This window comes from Gracilinanus agilis, chromosome 3 (assembly GCF_016433145.1).
Source record: "Gracilinanus agilis isolate LMUSP501 chromosome 3, AgileGrace, whole genome shotgun sequence".
Lineage (NCBI taxonomy): Eukaryota > Metazoa > Chordata > Mammalia > Didelphimorphia > Didelphidae > Gracilinanus > Gracilinanus agilis.
The window spans coordinates 352183557-352208071 of NC_058132.1; the positions used below are offsets into that span (position 1 = coordinate 352183557).

The window sequence follows — 24515 nt, forward strand, 5'->3', positions numbered from 1 at the left end:
TCCCTTTCTTCCCAGAGAATCTCTTATTTCTGGATTTTTATGACACTGCCCTTTTCTCTCTGGCCATTCCTCAGTCTCTTAGGATAGATTTTAATCCATGTGTTGCCCCCTAAGTCTGAGTATGGCCCCAAAGCAGACATATGAATGAATCTCAAGTCTATATAAGCCGCAGCCTCTTTCCTGAACTCTGCTGCCATATCACTGTCTAATGACTCTTTTCAAGTATATTTCCCATAAGTGTCTCCTGAATTCAATAAAAACAAAACAAATCTCCTTATCTTCATTCCCAGTTGTATCCCTTTTCTTAACTTAACCATTTTGTAAAAATACCTCTTAATTCACAAGCTCAGGTTCTCAATGTTGGTAGTGTTCTTGACTCCTCCCTCTTATTCTGCTTAAATTATATTCAGTTGTTAAATCTTGTTGTTTCTGTCTCCACATCTTTCTCTCATCTATCCCCTTCTCTTTGTTCATTAATCACCACCCTACTTCAGGCCTTCCTCACCCCCTTCAAATGAACTATTGAAATAATCCAGGCTCATTACACCGTTTTCCCCTACATAAATTCTTCAGTCTAACCAGACTGGCTTTCTTCACTCATGACTTTCCATGTCCCATCTTGCTGCCTTTTCATAGACTATACCAGATACATAGAAATGCTTCTTCCCCACTGCCTTTCTTTCGAATTTTTACTTGCCTTCAAAGCTCAAGCATCACCTTGTAACTGAGACCTGACTTTAATCTGCAGCTGCTAATGACTCAGCCTCACCTCTTCTCATTACCTGGTATTAACTTTGTTTTTACGTGAGCATTTACAGAGATATTGTTTCACCCAAAAGAATGTAAGCACCATGAAAGCAAGGATGATTTCATATTTCCTGGCGGGGGGTTATAAATGGTATCTTATACATAGAAAATGTTTAATAAATACTTGTTAATTGATTAATTAATAGGTTGATTATGCACAGTCAATTGTTTTATTCTTATAACACCTGACCTGTTTCCAGTAGCATTTCATTTAACTTATAAATTTAGCTTTTAGATACAAATTAAATATGAAGTATAAAACCATATTGATCGCAGGGAAATAGCTGAGAGTATGACTAAAAGTTTAAAGTCAGCATACTTTAAAATATCTTGAGTAAAAATATAAACATACTAAACAATTGATTTCACTGATGGAAAGCTTCCAGGTTTCAGATGGCATTTTTTTAAGTGTCATAGTTTAAAAAAAATTAACTTCTTTCCTAACTTTTACCATACCAAGTTTTAGCATGATTTAAATATGAATCCCTTTGATGATGTGAAAATCATTCCACAGAGTGAGAATGAACTTGTAAGATTAAAATTAATATCTAATAATTTCAAGTATTATATTTTATAAGATTTATTAATAATCATTTGAAGTAGAAAAAATACAAGAACAAAAGTAAAAACCTGAGTAAAGCAAGCTTTCCCAGCCACATTCACAGGAAAAGAGTGAGGGCAGGGCTACACAAAACTTATATCCTCCCTACATTAGCACGTAACATGAGAAGGAGCACAGGAAGCTGGAAAAGAGAGTTCTGTGGTTCAAAACCTAATTATAGAAACTTAATAAAATTTCTAGTTAGTTGTCTTAGAGGTTTGAAATGGTATAAAAATATTGTTAATGTGGGGGCAGCTAGGTGTCTCAGTGTACTGAAATCCAGACTTTGAGACAGGAGGTCCTGGGTTCAAATGTGGCCTTAGCTACTTCCTAGCTGTGTGACCCTGGACAAGTCATTTAATGCCCATTGTCCAGCCCTTACTGCTCTTCTGCCTTGGAACAATAGACAATAGTGATTCTAAGACAGAAGATAAGGGTGGTTAAAAATAACAATAATGTTAATATGCTTCCTTGAAACCAATTTTAAAAAGGGAAATAAGAGTTCTTCCAAAGCATAGTTACAAGGAATAAGCCTGGAGTTTTACAAAAATAATTGAAAAAGAAACAATAAAGCACTAGTCAATCCAAGGGCTGTGTAGCATTGAAACCAACAGAAGAGGTTTGACAGCTCTTGTGACAGTTTTATCACAAACTAGCCCCTTTGGGTTCATAATTATTTCCTGTTAACTCTTCTTTTAGGTTTTACTTTTGTATGGTAACTGGTTTGAATAGAAAAGGAAAACCATAAGAATTACTCAGTTCTGTCTGATTTGGAACTATATAACCAAGTTTTGGGGGCTAGACCAAATAAACAAAAAGAGACTTTTACTCATCTCTCTCTTTTTATATAGAAATATACTTTTAGTGTAGATTTGCCAAAAAAATCATTTTTTCCTGTAGGGTTCTGTCAACAGCTAAATGAAGAATTACCACACAATATCTGATGTTCCTAAAAGCTTAAGCACCCTACTATAGTAGAAATTTGACTGACCTGATTTCTAATCCATTTTTTTTTCCTTTACTTCCAGGAGAGTTTCAGGAAAGCCATTCTCTCTCAGGACTTCAACTCCCTTACCTGTCTTACTCTTTCATAAAACCACCTTTCCTTTCTTCATTTTAGACATGACTTCTTGTATATCCAGAAGTTCTATAAATCCCAAAGGCCCTAACTGAAAGCTACTTTTTCAAGATGAAAAATTGCCAAAGTCTAGTCTCAGGATGAATTTTTGATTAATCAAATGAAGTGTAGTAGGAACTTGACTTGATCATTAAATTATGAAATTATGAAATGGGGCAGGCACCCCCAATTCTTTGCATACTCTCTAGGAAAGACAACAATAGCAGAAGGAAATGGGACTGAAGCATATTTTAATGTAATTTAAGGCACAGAGGATGTTGGAACAAATGGCACAAACAGTACAGAGACAATCTTAGAAAAGGAGCACAAAGGCAAATGACATAGGGACAGAGGAAGGGCAGTGAAGAAAGGCAGCAATGGGGAAGAGGATGTAGATGGGGAGAGGCAGAATGTGTCATTCATATAACTGTGAATTAGAGTTGGAAGCCCGCAGTAGCATGAGGTCTGATGGAGACCCAGATGCTCAGGGGGCAGGTGTTTGAGGTCTCATTTTTATAGGATTTGTGGGAAGAACAAATTAACTCTTAGCTGTGCTACTTTGGAGTTAGGTCATTAACATAGCCAAATCATTTTTAAGTTTTTTTTTTATTAAACTTTAAAGTTTACATGTCTACATCATTTCAAAATTTTCAACATCATTTGGTGATCTGCTAGTCTTTACTGCAGAAAGGCTGAAATTTGTCTGAGATTTCCATATCATAGCACTTCCCTTGATTAAGCAGGGATATGATTTTTGGTATGATTTTATAAATTGTGCCTCTTTAATATTTGGGATGGTTTGTATGTGACTTCTAGGTTTTCCTTTGCAATCTTACTTCCTGTTATCACTACTTTATACTAGCTACTTATATAAACTTACTGTATTGACAGAAAGTGGAATGGTGTGGTCAGGAAGACCAGAACAAAAAGCAATTTTAACACAGAACCCAATATAAATGTTAATGTTTGTAAACATATGTCTACAGACTGAGGTCAGTGAGGTAACTCAGATAACTTACCTCTTATCTATCTAGTAAATTTTTTTTCTCTTTAACTATAATGAGGAATTATTTTACAGAGATATGATTTTCAATAATGAAGATATGCCCTTTCCCCCTTAGATCTCCCATACATTTCCACTTTCTTTTAATAACTTTTTATGGATCTGTCATCTAAAGATTTAAACATTTCTTGAGCCTCCACCTTAGTTATTAGTCTATGCTAACTTTTTGAATAATGGATTCTAGTAAAACATTATCTCAATGATAGGTTCCAAAAGTCTTTAAGAACAGAGACTTTAAGTATCTAATTCATAAGTTGTCCCTACTCTTTGCCAAAGATTTTTCCTTTCCAGTGTCTTTTATTTTTTAAAAATTCTTCAGATTTTAGAATGGAGAAATTTTTATTAAAACAATGGTTTGTGATTTTATTGTATTAAGAAACTCCTTGTAAGGAAATAATCTTGATCGATGAAGGTCAACAGAGTTGTCTGGGCCACCAGGAAGTTAAATGACTTGGTCAGGGTCATATAGCCAATATTTATCTGAGGCAGGAATTGAACCACTACTTCCTGACTTAGAGCCACTGTACCAAACTGTCTCTAATTTCCTAGGTTATTCCTGTGCCTAATTTGTTGTTGTTGCTATTATTCTTTTTTAATAACATTTATTAATATTCATTTTTAACATGGTTACATGATTCATGCTCCTACTTTCCCCTTCACCCCCCCACCCCTCCCACCCATGCCAACGCACATTTCCACTGGTTTTATCATATGTCATTGATCAAGACCTATTTCCAAATTGTTGATAGTTGCATTGGTGTGTTAGTTTCGAGTCTACATCCCCATTCACGTCCACCCCAGCCCATGTGTTCAAGCAGTTGTTTTTCTTCTGTTTCCTCTCCTGCAGTCCTTCCTCTGAATGTGGGTAGCGTTCTTTTCCATAAATCCCTCAGAATTGTCCTGTGTCATTGCATTGCTTCTAGTACAGAAGTCCATTGCATTCGATTTTACCATAGTATATCAGTCTCTGTGTACAATGTTCTTCTGGCTCTGCTCCTTTCGCTCTGCATCAATTCCTGAAGGTCTCTCCAATTCACCTGGAACTTCTCCAGTTTATTATTCCTTTGAGCGCAATAGTATTCCATCACCAGCAGATACCACAATTTGTTCAGCCATTCCCCAATTGAAGGACATACTCTCCTTTTCCAGTTTTTTGCCACCACAAAAAGCGCAGCTATAAATATTTTTGTACAAGTCTGTTTATTTATGATCTCTTTGGGGTACAAACCCAACAATGGTATGGCTGGATCAAAGGGCAGGCATTTTTTATAGCCCTTTGGGCATAGTTCCAAATTGCCAGCCAGAATGGTTGGATCAGTTCACAACTATTATTCTTGTTTTGGTCTCAAACTTAGTTGTTTGTAGTCTGAAGAATGTATGTTATGTACCTACCCTATCTTCAAAATCCTCTTAAAGAAATCAGAGACATTATTAGTCAAGCATTATTCTCCCTTGCAGCAAAATGTTACCTCTTCCTCAGTAAGTTTTTGTCTAGGGATTCAATGATCATTACAAATTCCATCAGCCTGCTAAAATGGAAGCAAAACAAAATTTTAGTTCCTCTAATCTCCTGTGGAGCTCTTCATATGGATAGTAATTATGCTAAAAATGTCAGTCCTCTAACAGAAATGTAGTAATACTAACAATGTCAGGTATAGACTTTGACCAGTAGTTTTCCAATTTTGCCCTTTAAAATTCTTAGGCAGCTGCTATCTAATTTTATCCAATGATTGATCTATACTGTGCCAGGTTTAAGGAACCCTGTGTATTTATCACTCTTTTATTTAGTATCTCATAATCTTGATTCTGTCTCATATATATCAAAAGACAATTAGGGAGAGAAATTTCTGTAAGTAAAGACTTAATCAAAAGATCAATTTAGTCTCTCTTCTATCTCTTTTTAGTATTAGGTTTACCATTTGCACCCATCTTTAAATGGTCTCATAGATTCTGGAACTGGTATTTTTCCCTTTGTTGTAATAAAAGAGTATCCTTCTTGGCTTTAGAGTCTCTAGCCACTGTATTAAACTCTCTCTCATTTCCTATTTTATTCCTCTTCTTAATTTGTTTTACTTACTGTTGTTTTTTGGCTTCATAGTCTCTTGAACTGTATTGAATTCTCCTTGAATTCTTTTTTGGTACACTGAATTTCTACTTTTCTGCCTTATTTCCCTCATTTTCTCCCATTTTTCCTTACTTACATAATCTTTCTTTGGAAAGATGAGTTTCTCCATGAGATAACACTTTTATTTTGTTGGTTAGCCATGCACCCTCTTTTCCCATGATGCCTGATGTTTTTAATCCTTAGCCCACATTTATTCTGGACCTCTAATATAGTAGTTTTGAAGAGATGCTTTTTACCAGTAAAACTACTTCTTTCAGTCTCTACTCTGCACCTCAGCTGATACCTCCATTTTTCATAGTTCCCTCTTCTAAAATTAATTGGGAAATAGATTTTTTTGGTTTTCCATCTCCTGGAAGAATGGTAAACTTAAAATTTAGGTAGTTATGTGTTTCTCATTCACACAGATTCTTTCAGGACTGAGCATTAGCAAATTGTTGGTCTTAGTACCTCTTAGAACCCCCCTGCACAGTCAGTACTGGTAACTCCTCCTCTCTTTGTATGACAGTCCCAAGTAGTATGCTAGGTAGACTGGTCATTACCTTTAAATGCATGGACCCTGCTCATTCATTGCTTATCTTTACTTATTAGGTAGACTGAATTATCTGTTCCTTTGAGGATTGTGACTATCAAAGAAAGAAGGCAGCTTAGAAGGTAAGAAAAAACTTTATGTGTAATTTGATCTCTTATTTATCCAAAACATTCAGTTATGTAGAATTACATTAGTCCCAAATCTTTTGGAAATGGGAAAATTTATTGTATCTGGATGGAAATTTTCAATTTTATATAGCCATTCTCAAGTCATTTAAAATTCTGGCTGTTTTCCCCATCTGAATGGGAATGGCTCTAAATAATTTTTCCAACATAGAAAAATCAATTGAGTCATTAGCATTTTGTTATTGAGTATGAAAATATCTACTCTCACATGCAACTTCATTGAGATATCCCTTTCACCTTTCTTGATGTTTTTATCTTATTCTGTCCACTGGGTGCTGACAAATAGGGTGTCAGAAGAGTCCTTCCTAATTAAAATATTCTCATGGAACTTAACATTATCGTGCCCTTACAAATATTTAATTGTAATTTCTGTTATGTTGGGACTATGACTTTTCATATTCATCAGACCTATGCAGTGCCCAGTCATTTGCCAAGAAGAAAGTAGATGCTTAGTCAACATAAATTATTGCTGGAAATTCCTAGAATGTTGCAGTAAAAAGAAAGAATTGCAGAGCAAGTGTTTTTTGCAGTTTTAAGGAAAACATCAAGATCTCATCTTCATGTATTGAAAGGCACAGACATTTGTGTGGAGACACTCAGATTTGGATAAGTCCATTTTTAGTACGCTGTGTGGGGAGTGACATGAGTGGAGCTCCATTAATAGCACTCTGTGTTGTGTTCTTTTAATTTCTTTTTGTTGGTTAATTTTGTGACTATTAAAATTACCAGATGGATGACTGTTGGGGAAAATTCTTTTATTTGTGGATTAGATGGAAGTGTATCAGTAATGTAATCCCATATATATATATATATATATATATATATATATTTTATTTCCATCTTACTTTGGAAAAGTCATCTCCCAAGGAGAAAGGAAAACGAGTTTCCTAGTCCAATAAACTTAGTAAATCTCATTTGACTTAGCAATCCAGTGATTCTCTTTTTAAAATGCCTTTCTTTACATAGTTTTCCAGAGGTCACCTTTCATTTGATGATGTCAAGTGAGCATATTTTTAAAGAGCCTTAAACTTCAGTGAGAGTAAAATAAGATAACTGATAGAAGATGACGGGATTCTTCTCTGGATTGGTTCATTTCTTTTCTAGGCAGTCTGTAATCCACATATATGACATCTATTGGCTAAGTTTTTTGAAGACAAATTTAGGTCTTTGCAAACTCTTAAGTAATTTTCTTTGAATTTTTAAGGGTAGAGAGATGAGAGCACATCTAATGTGTAAGAGGTTCAACTATAGGGCCTGGCTGCTACCATCACACTTTTAACCCATCATTATATATTTTAAAAGTAGTAAATACTGGCTATGGCTCAGGCATAGCATTTGGGTCCTTAGAATCAAAGGTGTACCTCTCATGCCTATTAATCAATCAACAAGCTAAAAAGAGAAGTTAATATTTTCTCTAGGAGGTAAATCACTTTGACAGCTGTTTAGAAGATGAACTGGAAAGAAGAGTGACTTATGTCAGGAAAGCCTATTAGGAGGCTATTTCAATAGTCCAAGCTAAAAGTGATGAAAGATTGAAGTAAAGTGATGGCTGTGTGAGCAGAAAGAAAGGGACAGATGTGAGAGAGATCTTAGAAATAGAAAGTATAAGATTTGGCAATTAATTGGATATGGGGGTGAAGGCTAGTAGGAGCTGAGAATGATATTGAGATAGAGAACTTAGGGTATTTGAAGCCTATTAATATCTCTGAAGAAAAAGAAAAGTTCAAAGAGGGGTAAGTTATTGGGGAGAAAGATAAATAATTTTCTTTCAGATGCTTTGAGTTTGGGATACCCATGGAAAATTCATTTTGACTCAAGCTCAGGAGAAAGACTATAAGTGGATATATAGATTTGGGAGTCATCTTTATAGACAGTAGCAAGGTTATCAACTAAGAATGTATAGAGACCAGAAGAAGGCTTTAAGCAAGGTTGAGCTTGCACTTAGGAGACATGTTACAGATTGTGAACAAGTATAGGAGCCTGCTAAGAAATCATCAGGTAGCTTAGAGAAAAACAGAGTGAGGTCATGAAAATTCAGAGAAGAAAGTTAACAGGTAGTGAAGATGGTCAATGGCGTCAAAATATAATGTAGCAAATGCTACAGAGAGATCAAGAAGGATGGGGAATGTGAAAAGACTGTTAGATTTGGTCATTCAGAGAACACTGGCATCTTTGGAGAGAGCAGTTTACATGGAATAATAATTATAGTGTGGTCATGTCAAAATGGGCATCACTAAAGCAGGGGGTGGGGGGAGTCAATACATTCATTTCTGCTTTTTCAGGGAAGCTCATCTACCTGTTGGGAAAGGGAAAAAAGTATATAGAAAAGGAGTCATATATCACAAATTTCAGAGAACTGAACATGCTATGTGTCTTGATCTCATATCCAATTTATGGGAGCTGAATAAATCTCACCAAGGCTCTTAATTCATTTTACATGGGCTGGCTCAGTAATCACAGCTCAATGTGTTTTCAAGTTCCATAGTTGTTTCAGTAGGTCATCTTTGCTTAATGCTATCCCTTCTGCTTTTATATCATCAGCTTATTGCTGTTTTTGTGCAATAAATTTTCAGTCATATTTAACTCTTTCTGACCCCATTTGTAGTTTTCTTGGCAAAGATACTAAAGTGTTTTTCTATTTCCTTCTCCAGTTCATTTTATAGATGATGAGACTGAGATAAACAGGGTTAAGTGACTTGCCCAAGGTAATATATCTAGTAAGTGTCAGAGACCAGATTCAGACTCAGAAAGGTGACTCTTCCTGACTCCAGGCTTGGTACTCTATCCACTTTGTTGCCCACCTGCCCTAAAACTAATTTTTAATCCTTTTTATCTCTCTTCCCTTTCAAACTCAGACACTCCCTTTGATTGAGAAGTATGTTTATTAAGAAGAAATAATCTTTGATATGTCTTTTTTAACAGCGATTTATGTACTTTTTTTCCTAATCTGTGCATTTTGATGGATTTGTCATGTTCATATAGGAGGCTATATACCTGTATAGCTGAACAGAACAGAGCCTTTGATGGATAGACCAAGTTTGGTTGCAGTGATACAATGCTAGGGGCAAAAAAGTTGTTCCAAATTGTAAATTGGGGACTTTAGTTTTGGGGTCTGATTTATTAGTTTCCTTTTCCCTTGACTTGAACTCAAATGCCTAGATTTTATATTCAGCAACAGCAGCCACAGGAACATTATTTTACCATTAAGCTTTGGATAATCTCAGGGCATTTCTATGTCTTCATTTCAAATAGATAGATGCATAAATCTGTAATGTCATCAATTTATTTCTTCTAAAACTTGTCCATTCTGTGTGATTCTTTTGTATATCCCCCAATAAGCTTTGTCACAGTGAATGTACCTCATGTCCAGGGGTCTTTCCTTGTTTTCTCTTGACATGAGGAGAAAGCCAGGGAACCTGCAGGCTATCCATTAGTTATCCCCACCATATGACCAACTCATTTCCTTTTTTCCCTTATGCATCTCTTTGATGATATTCTTTATGAGATTTTCCTTCTAATTCTTTCTTTTTAATGCTTTGCAACCTGCTTTTGCCCACCATCTGCCTGTCCCTTACCCTTTGAGTCATACTCAGTTTCAGTTCTTCAGAGAGTGCATCATTCTATGACTTGTAGGCTATATAATTTCTGAGGATTATTAATATTAAAGAGATGGAACTTTGTTTCCAGGAGGAAGCTTGGGGTCGTTAATAAAATTTTGCAACTTCCCAAAGACAATTCAACTTACTCCCATCCTGTTTAATTCTGGACCCATTTCATCAGCCATTTGCTCTGTCTATAATTAGCTAACTAGCTAATCTGTATATACACATGTACTATTATTGTACAGATATCTTAAAAGCTGTAGTTAAGTATCTCTTTCACATATCATTTTTTATTTTAAAAGTATACATTATCTATTTAACTGTGAGGTTTTTCCCCATATACTCCCATGCATTTCCTATACCATACAAGTATCATCATTTAAAGTAGAGTAAACATTTCCTTTGAGAAAAATAAAAATAGATTACTGTTGAAATAGACATCATATCAGAAAGTTCTGTTTAATAGACAGAATAGTTTCTGAGTCTACCAAGGGGGCATCAGAGATTGAAAAAATGGGGAAAGAGGGTTAGGAAGCTTTAAAATTTGGTTGTCCATGAGCTGAGGATATGAAGACAGAAGGAATAGTCTTTAGCAAAAATGACAAACACACACACACACACACACACACACACACACACACACACACAAACCACCCCCTCTACCAGAACTATACTTGTTTTTTCAACTGGCTACCAGAGTCTGTACAATAAATATTCTTCATCAATTTGTTATTTCCTATAAATAGGCCAAAATCCTCAATCCCCAAAATAAGCATTCTGAAGTTCTTGGACTGCTTTGATCTACATTCAAAATCCATTAATTATTTAAGATGGATAGGATTTTTGATCATAAGTTCTTTGGAATTGTTTTGGATGATTGTATTGTTCAGAATAGCTCCATCATTTACAGTCGATCATCTTAAGATTTTGCCATTATAGTGAATGTTCTCCTGGTTCAGTTCACTTTACTTTATATCAGTTTATACAAGACTTGGCACTATTTTCTCAAACCATACTGCTCATAATTTCTTACAGAACAATAGAATTCCATCACAATTATATAGCACAACTTGTTCAGCCATTCCTCAAATGATGGGCATCTGCTCAGTTTCTAATTCTTTGCTACTACAAAAGAGCTGATATAAATATTTTTGTACATATAGGCCTTTTTTTTCCTTTTTCTTTGATCTCTCTGCAGTACAGACCTAGTAGTGGTATTACTGGACCAAAGGGCATATATACACATATACATATACTTTGTCATAGTTCCAAATTATTCAGAATAGCTGACTCAATTCACAACTCAACCACCAGTGTATTAATGTCCCAAATTTTTCACATACCTCATTATTTGTGATTTTCTTTTCTGTCATATTAGCTAATCTGATAGGTGTGAGTAGTACTTCCAAGCTGTTTTAATTTAATTTTCATTTCTCTAATCAGTAGTGATTTAGAACCTGTTTTCACATGACTGTTGATAGCTTTCATGTTGTAAGAAATAAAATGGATATAAAAGGATAGATTTAAAAATATTAGGATTTTAAAAGATTTATTGGTAGCCATTAGAAAATTGAAGCCACGTGTCATCTTAAGAGTCATTTTAAAAGACGTGCCCTGTTACATCCTTTCCCTATCCTGGCTCCACTCCAAATCTCCAAAGAGGATGTACCCATCCAGTCACTCACTATTTATCCTTCTCTCTACTTTATTATGCAAGACAGGAAGCCTATAAGCTCATGGGAAATGTAGTTTGAAAGAGCCCTAAATGTCCACAGGAAGTTTAGATTAGGGACCTAAAAATTAGTTCAAGGACCCCTAAATTTCCAATACCACAATGCCTTCTTCTGAAAATTGCCTTTTCATATCCTTTGACCACTTATCAATTTGAGAATGCCTTATATTTTTGTAAATTGTATTCGGTTCTCTATGTATTTGAGAAATAAGACCATTACGAGTGAAACTTGCTGTAAATTTTTTTTCCACTTCCCTGCTTTCCTTCTATTCTTGGCTTCAATGATTTTGTTTATGCAAACTCTTTTTAATTTAATGTAATCAAAATTAACCATATTATAACCTGTAATGCTCTCTGTCTTTTTTTTTTTGGTCACAAATTCTTCCCTTATCTAAAGATCTGACAAGTAAAATTTTCTATGCTTCCCTAATTTGCTTAAGATATCATTCTTAATATCCAAATTTTGTACTTGATTTGTCAGTATATGAAGTAAATTGTTGGTGTACAACTAATTTCTAACAAAGTGCTTACCAATTTTCCCAGCAATTTTTTGTCAAATAATGATTTTTTGTCCCTAAAATTTGTTTATTTGTTTATCAAACCCTAAGTTATGATGGACATTTACTATTACTCTATATTGTGCGCCTGTTGTATTCTACGGATTCACCACTTTTTTCCTTAGCCTGTACCAGATTGTTTTGTTGATTGCTTCTTTGTAATACAGTTTGAGATCTCATACCACTAGACCAATTTCCTTTACATTTTAAAATTTTATTCGCTTTATACTTTTGACATTCTGTTCTTCCACATAAATTTTTTTCTAGTTATATGAGATAACTTTTTGGTAATTTGATTGGTGTAGTACTAAAGTAAATTAATTTAGGGTGAATTCTTTTTATTATAATGGCTCAGTCTTCCCATGCGCAATTAATATTTCTCCAATTGTTCTGATCAAACTTTATTATTTATTTATATTTGTTTAGATATACTAATGTGTTTTGTAATTGTGTTTATATAATTCCTGAGTTTGTATTAAGAGATTCCCTAGTATTTTATATAGTATACAGTGCTTTTAAATGGAATTTCTCTATCACTTGCTGCTGAACTTTTTCTGATGCTTTTATGTGGGTGTATTTTATACCCTGTAACTTTGGCAAAATTGTTAGTTATTTCAACTAGTTTTTAGTTGATTCTCTAGGATTCTCCAAGCATACTAACATATCATATGCAAAGATTTCAACAATCATTTTCCCGTTCCTATTGTTATATTTAGCATTTCTAGTACAAAATTGAAAAATAGTGGTGATAATGGGCATCCTAGCTTTATCCCTGATCTTATTGGGAAGGCTTCTATCTTATCACCATTAGATATTGTACTCAATTTTGGTTTTAGATAAATAATGCTTATTTTAAGGAAAGCTTCACTTATTCCTATACTTTCTAGAGTTCTTAATAGGAATTAATGTTATGTTTTATAAAAAACTTTTTCTGCATCTATTAAAATAATCCCATGGTTTTTGTTGGTTTTATTATTGATATGACCAGTTATGTTGATAGATTTCCTATTTGGTCATAATGTACAATCTTTGTGCCAAACTGCTGTTATCTCTTTGCTTGTATTTATATTTAAATTTTTGCATCTATATTCATTAGGCAAATTGGTCTATCATTTTCTTTCTCTGTTTTTGCTGTTCCTAGCTTAAGTATCCATACCATATTTGTGTCATTAAAGGAATTTGGTAGGACTTCTTTGCCTATTTCCACCAATAGTTTATATAGTATTAGAATTAATTGTTCCTTTAATGTTTGGTAGAATTCACTTGTGAACTATCTTGTCGTGGGGATTTTTTCCTTAGGGAGCTCAATGATGGCTTTGTTCAATTTATTTTTCTAAGATAGGATTAATGAAATAGTCTATTTCATCTTTTGTTAATCTGAGCAATTTATAGGTTTGTGAATATTCATTCGTTTCACTTAGATTGTTAGATTTATTTGGCATGTAATTAAGCCAGTTATCTCCTAATAATTGTTTTAGTCAGACTGGTAATTTAGTTTCTTCCTTTTTTAAAAAATCAAATTAATCAATGATTTATCTATTTTTATTGATTTATTTCATAAAACCAGCTCTTAGTTTTATTTATTAGTTCAATGATTTTACTTCTAATTTTATTAATCTGCCTCTTGGTTTTCCATGTTTAATTAGAGATCTTTATTCATTCTTTTTCTAGTTTTTTTTTTAGTTATGTGTCCAATTCAGCTACCTGCTCTTTCTTTATTTTATTAATTTAAGTTTTTAGAGATATACACTTTCCCCTAAGTACTGCTTTGGTTATACTCCTTCTAGTTTGTCACGTTGTTTCATTATTGGTTATTATCCTAGCTTCTTTGCCTCCCAGAATACCATATTTTAAGCTCTCCATTCTTTCAATGTGGAAGCTCTGTTAAATCTTGTGTGACTCTGAGTGTGGTTCCATAATATTTGAATTGTTTCTTTCTGATTGCTTGCAATATTTTCTGCTTGATTTGAGATCTGTTCAATTTTGTTATAGTATTCCTGTGAGTTTTCATTTTGGGATCTCTTTGAGGTTGTTATTGTTGGATTCTTTCCACTTTCTTTTATACTCATGGTTTACCTTTTTATCCTATTTCTATATGATAAGATTCTTTGGTCTTTAATATAATACTAATTTTCCTCTTTTTACAAGTAGTACATGAAAAGAAGATGTGCTTTTTATCTCTGGACTGCAGTTTGTATCATTCATTCATTGTGTAGTGATGATTGACCCATGTGGTAGATCAATGCAGTTATGAAATATTTAGTTACCTCTGTGGCTTTCTCTATATGTATGTGTTATGTTTGACTCTGCAGTGACCCTTAGGTTATGCAGCTTGGAGTATTAGGGATGTAGTTCAACAAAGACCTAGGCAGTGATGACTTTGCAAAAAGGTGACTTAAGCTTATATCTTTGACATTTACTGAGTCTCTTCCTATTCCTTTGAATATGCTTGTGTCAGTAGGTATAAGACCTGGGATTTTAGTGACTGTGGGGTTCACTAAAATAAAAATTTCATATGCTGGCTTTATATTTTGCACCTGTAACCAAAATCTTAGGGAAGTATTATTTGGACTGGATGATAAGATGTTTGTTTTATAGGAAAAGTTTTCTTGGCTTGTAGCAAACCACATAGCAGCTGGTGAGTGGGGTGACTATACCAATCACTCCAACCATGGTGACTTTTTGCTGCCAGAATTTGCCATTGTTTTGCCACCTCCATATCAGACCCAGAGGGAGGAAACACTAAATTTTGTAAGCAAGTGTGAACTTATCTTGAAGATGCCATTATGGCTAATTCTGATAATATAGTTTGGATTTTGATACCACCTTCATTTGTACTTTATCTCATAATTTACCTTGATATTATATACACTTCATTCTTACAAATAAATGCTGTTTTTGTCTAATTAGAAAGAATTATTCACTAGGTCATTTGATTGCTATAGCACTGGCTCTAAGCCAGAAAAGGCAGCATTATATATGAATACAACTATAAAATGTTATTTATAGACATAGACATAAATAATTGGAATAATATTAACTACTCATTAGTACACCAAAGAAATATTATACAATGATATTTCTAGCTAAATTAATTTACTTTTCCAGTGCCATATATATGAACCAAATTATGGAAGGACAACTTTATTTAGAAAAGATAATAATGAAATTGACCAGGATGAACAAAAGATCAGAACTATAAAGGGAAATAATGGGAAAAGAGGAGGGCTTAACAGTACCCAATCTTAATTCATAGTTTAGAGCTGTAATCATGAAAATTTGCTTGGTAAACCTCCCAAACTCAGCAACTGGGGTAATGATCACTAGTTGATCAAAACTTTTGAAAAAACTTGAAAATAATCTGATATAATTTAGATTCAGGCCAACTTTTCATACCCTTTACCAAGATAAGTTTCAAATAGAGATAGATAGATAGATAGTTAGATGATAGACAGATAGATAGATAGATAGATAGATAGATAGATAGATAGATAGATAGATACACAAGATAAAGAAGATGTATAAACATGTATACATGTATTTATTATACTATCTATATGTAGGTACATAATAGACAAATTAGAGGAATAATGCAGATGTACCATTCAAATTTATAGGTAATATAAGACTTCATGACCAAATAAGGGATAGAGAGGATCACAAAAGATTAAATTGTTATTACATAAAATTATATAACATTAGTCAAAGTACAAGCAATTACTAAGTACCTATTTTGTTCTAGGCACAGTGCTAAACTGTTCAGATAGAAAGGAAAAAGGCACTTCTTCCTCTTAAGGAGTTCACATGCAAAGGGCGAGACAGCATGCAAAAACCTATGTGTAAGCCAGGATAAAATGAAGATTGAGAAAGCACTAACTAAGCATGAGAGAGGTTGAGAAAGATTTCTTGTGTAAAGTGGGATTTTAGTTCATTCTTGAAGGAAACCAGGGAAGCCAGATGGTAGACATGAGGAGGGAGGGAAATCCAGTTATAGGACATAGTCAATGAAAGAGCCTAGATATGGGAGATGGGTCCATGTGTGAGGAATAGCAAGAAGGCTAGTATGTTGGTAGATTGTAAATCATGTATGTGGGTGAATGGGTGGGGAATTATAATGTATAAGAAAAATGGAAAAGTAAAAAGAGCTGATTTATGAAACGCTTTAAAAGACAACCAGAGGGTTTTACATTTCATTTTGGAGAGAATGGGGAGTCACTGGTGTTGACTGAATAGTGATTTTAGTTCTGAATTGGTCAGATTTATGCTTTAGGAAGACTAGTTTGACAGGTGAATGAAGAATGTATTATAAAGGTGACAAAATTGGTATAGGAAGACTAACTAGCTGGTCACTGCAATAGCCCAGGTATGAGGTGATGAACCTCTGTACTGGGTTGGTGGCAATAGTGTTAGAGGAAAAATGAAGGTACATGCAAGAGATATGAAAGTAAAATGAATAGGACTTGGCATCATATTGGATATAGGCTATGGGTGAGAAGAGATGAGGAATAACTATTTGATTATGAACCAGGATCACTGGGAGGATGATGGTGCCTGGAAGAGGGATGAGGTTCAGGGGGAAGGATAGTGAGTTTGATTTTGGACATGTTAGGTTTAGAACGTCTATGTCTATTTAGCTCAAGATGGCAATGAAGATGTGAGTCTGCAGATTGGAGGAGAGATTAGGGTCAGTTAAACAGATCTGAGAATATCATAGACATGATACTTGAATCCTTTGTAGCTGAAGAAATCATCAGTGAAATAGTATAGAGGAAGAAAAGAATTAGAGGACATAGATGTGACAGACACGAAATGCTTCTTAAAGTAAAATAAAATAAGTTTAAAAATTGATGTTATTTATATGCTTTATCTAAATCAATGATAAAAACATTGAATGGTACAGGGCCAAACACATATCCCTGACATGTGACATTGGGCATCTAGCTGACACCATGGATAGGCCTATAGTCAGAGTCCCAAGTTCAAATCTGGGCTCAGACTTAACTAGCTGTGTGACCCTGAATAAATCATTTACCTTTTCCTTACTTTCCTCATCTATACAATGGGGATAATGGTAGCTGTTACCTTTCAGGATTGTTGTGAGGATCAAATGAGATAATAAATGTAAAGTGCTCTTTGCACAATGCCTGGCCACTACCACTAGCACCACATAGTAAGAACTCTTTATATTTTGGCTATAATAATAATATCATCACCACGTTTCTTTTGGATACTTCCACCCAATAGATGTTGAACCATGACTATAATGAATACTTTTTTTGGGTCAAGTTATTAAATTTTGAATCCATTTATTTATATTAACATCTCATCCAGACATTTATCTGTTTTCTAAAAGAATAGTGATAGGTACTTATCACTAAAATCCGCATCATTTCCTTGAACTATAAGTTTCATAAACGCTATTATATGTAGATTTGTCTGTCATGACCTATTCATGTTAAAGCATGATGACTCTTTGTACTTGCTACATTCTTTTTTAGATAGTCACTAATTCTCCCTTTAGGGATTTGTTCTAGATTTTCCCTAGATATCAGGGTCAATCTTATTTGTTTTTAGTTTGCAGACTATATTCTCTTCTCTTTTATGAAAACTAAGATGTTTGTTCTTCTTGGCTTCTTGCCTTTCTCCACTGTATTTCAAGTATCACCAATTGTAGCTTATCATTATTATCAGTTCTTTCAGTATCAGAGGTGAGAATTCAGGTGGCTTAAGTTCCCACAGAGTAGCTAAATGCTTTCCCTTACTTAGCATGGGTATCAAATTCCTCATATCCATTTTTGGAAGAAAAAAAGCAAAATAAGAGTTCAGCACTTCTGCTTTCTTTCTGTTGTCAGTTATCATCATTCTCTTTGATCCTAAGCATCAGTCCTGTGACAAGTCTCAGAAATAAAAATTGTTAGTTATTGAGAGGTCTCCATGGAGATAAGAAAGGCCAAGTGTTTGGACTAACATACTTATGGTAGCATTTGGTTTGACTGTCCTCCTAATGGTCAGCTTCATTGTGTAAGATAACATGGGAAAGATGGATTCTACCTGTTTTCCTGAAGAATGATATCATTCTCTAGAAATGTCTTTACTTCTTATCAGTGAAGCCCAAGTAGTAAAATTGTCAATAGCCAGAATATGTCTAGTCTGCTTGTTCCTGGGAATTTGCAAATTTCTTCTCAATGAGGATAACTCTTCCATCCCAAAGTAGCAGTTTTTCATCAGTCACTTTTGATGCACTCCATTGTTCCTTCATACCTTTGGTTTCTTCGTTCTTTCCTAGGGCAGTTGGCCCCCATTGGGCTTAATGATAGTTGCCAACCATAGGCTCAACAGGCATCTGGCTTGAGAGCTCTTAAGGCTCAGCAGCAGCCTTTAAATTTTGGAGGCCATCAGTTTCGGTTCATCAGCTGCCTGATTTTGTGCCCACCATGATGAGTGCCATTACTGATTCACTTATTAGTGCATGAACCATAGTCAAATGACTGAAGTGCTAGCCAAAGATATGGCAACAGAGTGAAAAAGAAAAAAAGGAATTAAAAGGCAAAGAAAAGCATAGAAAATGCATTTCAGGTATACTGCTTGAGTTCTTCTATGTATAGACACATAAGCCCACTATAGATTTTCATAGCATCTAGGAACCCTACGTACTATGACAAAATACTGACTTCCTGTTCATTAAACTCTTTATGATACAGAAATTACTAAAATGTTGTTTTAGGTTTAGATTATTTTCCCTTTGCAAAATGCATATGAAAAATAGATTTTAAATGTTATACATGTTCACCCAAATTTATCATACAAGCCTCTTAAGTCCTAATGAGTGGGTTTTTAAAAATGTTTCATTGCTTTATAAAGTGCTTTCTTGATACTAATTTTTAAAGTAGCAAGCCTATGTTCTAAAAGTATGATGAATGATTTGCACCTTCACAGTTAGATCAGCAGAACTTCATTTCTGTAATGCTTCATTTCCAATTTGCATCTTAAGAAGGTGTGACCTCCTTTTTCCAGCTTTATACCTCTGTTGCCATGTGTTTAATCTCTAAGGGATTAGCTTTTATCCATACCAACAAGAGTATTGCCTATGTAAAAGACCAAGTACATTCATAAGTTGTTCCAAAATTTTGGCAAAGTGCATAATCTACTAAAATAAACAAAGCTATTTAAAGAATAAGCAGGCATACTTTCTTATAACTCTATTTTGATCAATGAGTATTTTTTTATTGTTTGATTCATTTTTTTGGCTAAGTAACCTCAGAAGGCATAGTATTTGAGCCAACTGTACTTTCTTCTCTCCCTCTCTAAGTCAGCCTTGCATTTTGGGATCAAAATTTCTTTTCCCCTTCAGGTTTTCATAGTACAAAAAGAGTTTGTTACTGAAACTCCTCTGGTTTTGAACAAATCAATTGAGAAAATTCATTTGAATAATGTGAAGTCCACCTCCTGGGTGAGAACTTTACAAAAATTTCAAAATCAGGCTGTTAGAGAAAAAAAACCACCGAGATATTTTCTGAAAGTATGGTAGTTAGCTTTGGTGTTGAAGAATCTACTAATTTAGGCAATTACATGCATTCTGAGAAAACAACTCATAACTGTAATTTCAGTAGGAAATGACTTTTCTCCATTTTGTGCCTTAAATTGTAATAGATATTGTAGAGTGCTATGAAACTGTGGCCAGGCACCAGACCTGAAAATGACTACTTTGAAGAATGGTTGAATAAATACAAAAATCCAAGTGAGGTCATAGAAATAGTATCTTAGTGTTCTTGTATATATGGTAGTGCCTTATGAAGTGTTGTAAAATAGAAAGAGAATGTTAGTTTAGAGGCAGAGGACCTGGTTTAGAAAGCCAGAGCTTCCATTTACTACAATCTTTGTGTCCAGAAACGTGCCCTTTAATATCTCTGGGCTTTGGTTTTTTTCTATAAAGTAAGAAGTTTGGACAAGATGATTTCTAAAGCCTATTCTAGCTATGAGTCTATGATGTTATGTGAATTCTATGACTTGTCTACATAGAATGTGCACAGGTCTATATGGAACTTATGGTGTTTTGTGTAAGGCCAGAAGTTTCCTGAGGTGTAACCTTGGCTTAAATAGAGCAAAGCCAAGTGGACCTTTAGGGCATTATAATCTTCTAGTCTGCTTGGGGCCATGTGCTCTAGATCATCACTGAAAAGATTTGTGTTTTAAAATAAGTTACAGACCTTGAATGATCTCTTGATATTTCCTGACCTTGTGGCTGGTGGGGGAGAAACGAGAAGGGTGAGGGAGGGATCTGAGTGCTATATCTTGTCCAAAGAATAATCAACTTCCTTCTTTGTCTTTTGGCATTGATTTACCTGTGTTATATATAAGTAGTGTTCTCTCTGCTTTGACTTCGCCTTTCAGAGGAGCTTGCTTTCCTTGTTCCCCTATCTCATTGCTACCTTCACATGGAAAGAGGACTCAACTCAAACGTGGTTACAGACTTGGCCCCTTTCTACCTTTTTTTTCCTGCTGTTTCTTCTTCTGAGTAAATGACTTTAATCAGACAGTGCTGAGTCAAGGTGAAATATAAAATACCTGATTTAGCAGTGTTGATGAATTTCTTTATAATCTGGTCCACTTAGTGCATGAACTTACAGTCAAATGAACAAAGTGCTGGCCTCTGCGATGATTTTAACTGAAGTTATGAGAAATCCTATTAAACCTGTTAACATAAACTATGTGTAGGTTTTCTTTTTGTATACAGGAATAAACAACTTGCTCCATAGCTGATTGATATTATTTATTGAGTTACTCCTTCTTTTGGGGGAATATCTTACACTTGTTAGTCATAGTTTACTATGATAAAATTCTTATTCAGGAAATTGAACTGATAGACTTCATGAGCCTATAAGTGTGAAAACAAAAGGGCCAGACTTGCATAGCTGAGTACAGGACATGGAGACTGAAGTGTCTCAGCCCTTAAGAGCTCAGCTTAGGGGTTTCTTGACGTTATATATACATCTGAATATGATAAACTAAGAAATACTGGAATAAGAAAGAGTATTTTTCACCAATACCAAAAGATAATACCATGATTTTCTCTAAATAAGGGAGAACTGTGGTAGAATGGAATTTTGGTTGTGGAGAGTCAAAGTCTATGGCCAGCTACGAATTCAAGTACTAGAGAGATTTGTTATTGTATTTACTATTGTTGTTATTATTAAATTATTATTATATTTATTAATTATTAGGATTGACAATGCTAGTAACATATTTAATTCATACAATGCTTGTATAAAAGTAAAAAGCAAAAGTACTGGCTAAAGAGCTAAGATCAGTCCATGATAAGGAAAATACTAAGCCATTGTCCCTGGGGGTTCAGGATTAATTTAGATCTTCTCTTACATTTCACCTTCCTTGTTATTATCCTACCTAAAGAGACCTTTCCATTTATTAAGTTGTCTAGTATTCATTCTTTTTTTTCCTTTAAACTCCTACTTCTCTCTTAGAATCAGTATGGTGTTTTGGTCCCAAGGTAGAAAAGTGTTAAGGGTTAGGCAGTGGGGGTTAAGTGACTTGCCTGGGGTCACAGCTAGGAAGTATAAGAGGCCTAATTTTAAGCCAAGACCAATGGTCTCTAGGACTGGCTCACAATCCACAGAGCCAGCTAGCTGTTTCCTCTCTAGCATTCATTCTTGATGATTCTACAGATTAATTAAACTCTTCTTATAGATCTTATTATTAAAGGGCAGCTAGGTGGTGCAGTGGATAGAGCACAGGAAGATCTGAGTTCAAATCTTGGCCCAGACACTTATTAGTTGTGTGTGATCCTGGACAAGTCACTTAACTATGTTTGCCTCAGTTTCCTCATCTGTAAAATGAGTTGGAGAAGGAAATGGCAAACCACTACAATATCTTTGCCAAGAAAACCCCAAATGGGGTCATAAAGTGTCCAACAAGACTGAAGTGACTGAACCACAAGAACAAATAAGTTTATTGGTAACTCAGACTATTAAATGACAACACCAGACTTTATAAACAAATTCTACATGGTAATTTCATGATATATTTTGTTAATGACAATAGAGAGTAATGGAAAAACCATTCTAGAAAAGACTATTATTTTCATCTGAAATCTGTTATTGACTTTCTGAGTAATCCTGGGTGGATCACTTGTCAATGCTTTAGTTTCCTCATTTGTAAACATATACATCCTGACTTCCAAGATATAAAGAAGATGAATACATTATATAAGGCCAAGTACCATTTTTAATAGATAAGTAATCAAATGATGCATACTGTTACCAACTAGATAAGAAAGATTGTTCTAGATCACTATGTCAAATTTTAAAAACTGATATTTCACTACCAACTTAGCACATTCACCAAGATGAGAAAAATGGGCATTATCAGTGTTAGAGGTGCTCTAGAAAGATAGGCACACTAATAAACCAAAGTACCTATGAATTGTTCTAACCATTCTGGAAAGTAACTTAGAATTAAACTGAGAAAGTGGCTAAAATGTTCATACCATTTGGCCCAGAGATCTTATTGGTAAGGATATATCACAGAGGTCAAAGATTGAGAAAGGGTTCCAGATATGCCAAATTATTCATAGTCGCATTTTTTGTAGTACCAAAGAAACTAAAACAGTGAATATCTAATTGGGAAATGGCTAAGCTAATGATGATATATAAATATAATAGAATATTACTATACTATAAAAAACAAGGACATGTTCAGAGAATCTTAACAAAATCTAGGTGAAGTGCAAGCATATGAAAGAAGCAGAAGAAAAGGGATGTATTATACACCATGACTACCCCAAGGTAAATGAAAAGAATGAAAATGAATGGTCTATAATTATATTGGTTAAAGGCTCCTGCCCTTACCCCCCCCACCCCCCATCAAAGAAAAGATGAAAGAAAATGTCCCTTCCCTTCTTTTCAGGGACTAATTATTGGTCTAGAAGATTGCATGTATTATCAGATATGGTTGATATATATATATATATATATATATATATATATATATATATATTAGCTATGTCAAGCTGCCTTTTTATTCTTTTAGTCCTATAAGACATAGTTTTCTCAGTAGGGAAAAAGGAGGAATATATTAGAAAGTGAGGTAAAAACCAAATGATAGCAATAAGTTTTTAGAAGATAAAGAAAAAGAAAGCAAATAATCTATAAAAACTTGGTTGTTCCCATCTCATATTTTCTTCTAAGATCCCCTTGATGCATCCATGGGCTATCCTCATAAAATTTAATGCAGAAGAGAAGGTTAGAATAAATTGTTAGCTGCTAAGATCTTTTCAGTTGCCTTTATGGAATGGGTACATATAGTAGGTCTCTAAATTTTTCCAATTTTTTAGAATCTTCACTTCTATGAAATATTTTGATTCTTGAATGCTTCTAAAGTTGATTCAACTACAACCCATTTTAATCTTGTAATATATTTTGATCAGATCCAGTTGTTCTCCCTAACATTGTATGTGTGAATTATACCTATTGACCTTTGAGATATTCTATGATTAGAAGTATTACCATAATTTCACTTGGTATTCTGGATACTATGTGTATAGAATCCAAATGTGTTGGTTTTACCTTTGAGTAAAGCTAGGTTATAATAGAAACATCTATACAAATCTGTTTCATTTCACATGTTTGTTATCCTTTTTTATGTTCATCTACAAATGCTTGGAGGATGATCAGCCTTAATTCATTTTAATATCAAGTGCTCAGCAGACTCATTTGCCTTCTAATTTCTCTTTTCTGTTTTGTACAGTGATAGCAGTTCATGATTTGATATCATTGGCTCTTATATCCAGTTATTTGCTTTTATTTCTTGAACCTGAATCCTATTTTTCAACATTTTTAACTGTCCTCCATAATGTCTGTTTTCTTATTGAAGCCTCTGAGTAAAAGTATTTTTCTATATGCTCATCCTGAACCTGTTAGTACAGAAATTGCAAATATTCTCATTGTGATAGCACTGTTTGTTGATGGTCCCTTTCAAGTAATACAAAGCTTGGCCATATAATGTCATTTCTTCCTGTTTTGTATTTGTTACTCAGGTGTAAACTTTGTGAACCATCTTTATAGAACCACAGAATTTTTTTTGGGGGGGTTTTTTAATTTTATTTATTTTTTTAACATTTATTAATATTCATTTTTAACATGGTTACATGATTCATGCTCCACCTTTCCCCTTCAACCCCCCCC

At 34.2% G+C, this 24515-nt stretch overlaps 1 long non-coding RNA gene across 2 annotated transcripts in view; it reads left to right on the top strand.

Annotated features, from left to right (window-relative positions):
- Nucleotides 1–24515, top strand: part of LOC123242381 — a 501284-nt gene that overhangs the window by 167606 nt on the left and 309163 nt on the right. For both annotated transcript variants that reach the window (XR_006505817.1, XR_006505816.1), the window contains exon 3: nucleotides 6302–6364. This is a non-coding gene — a long non-coding RNA (uncharacterized LOC123242381). The remainder of the gene's footprint in view (nucleotides 1–6301; nucleotides 6365–24515) is intronic.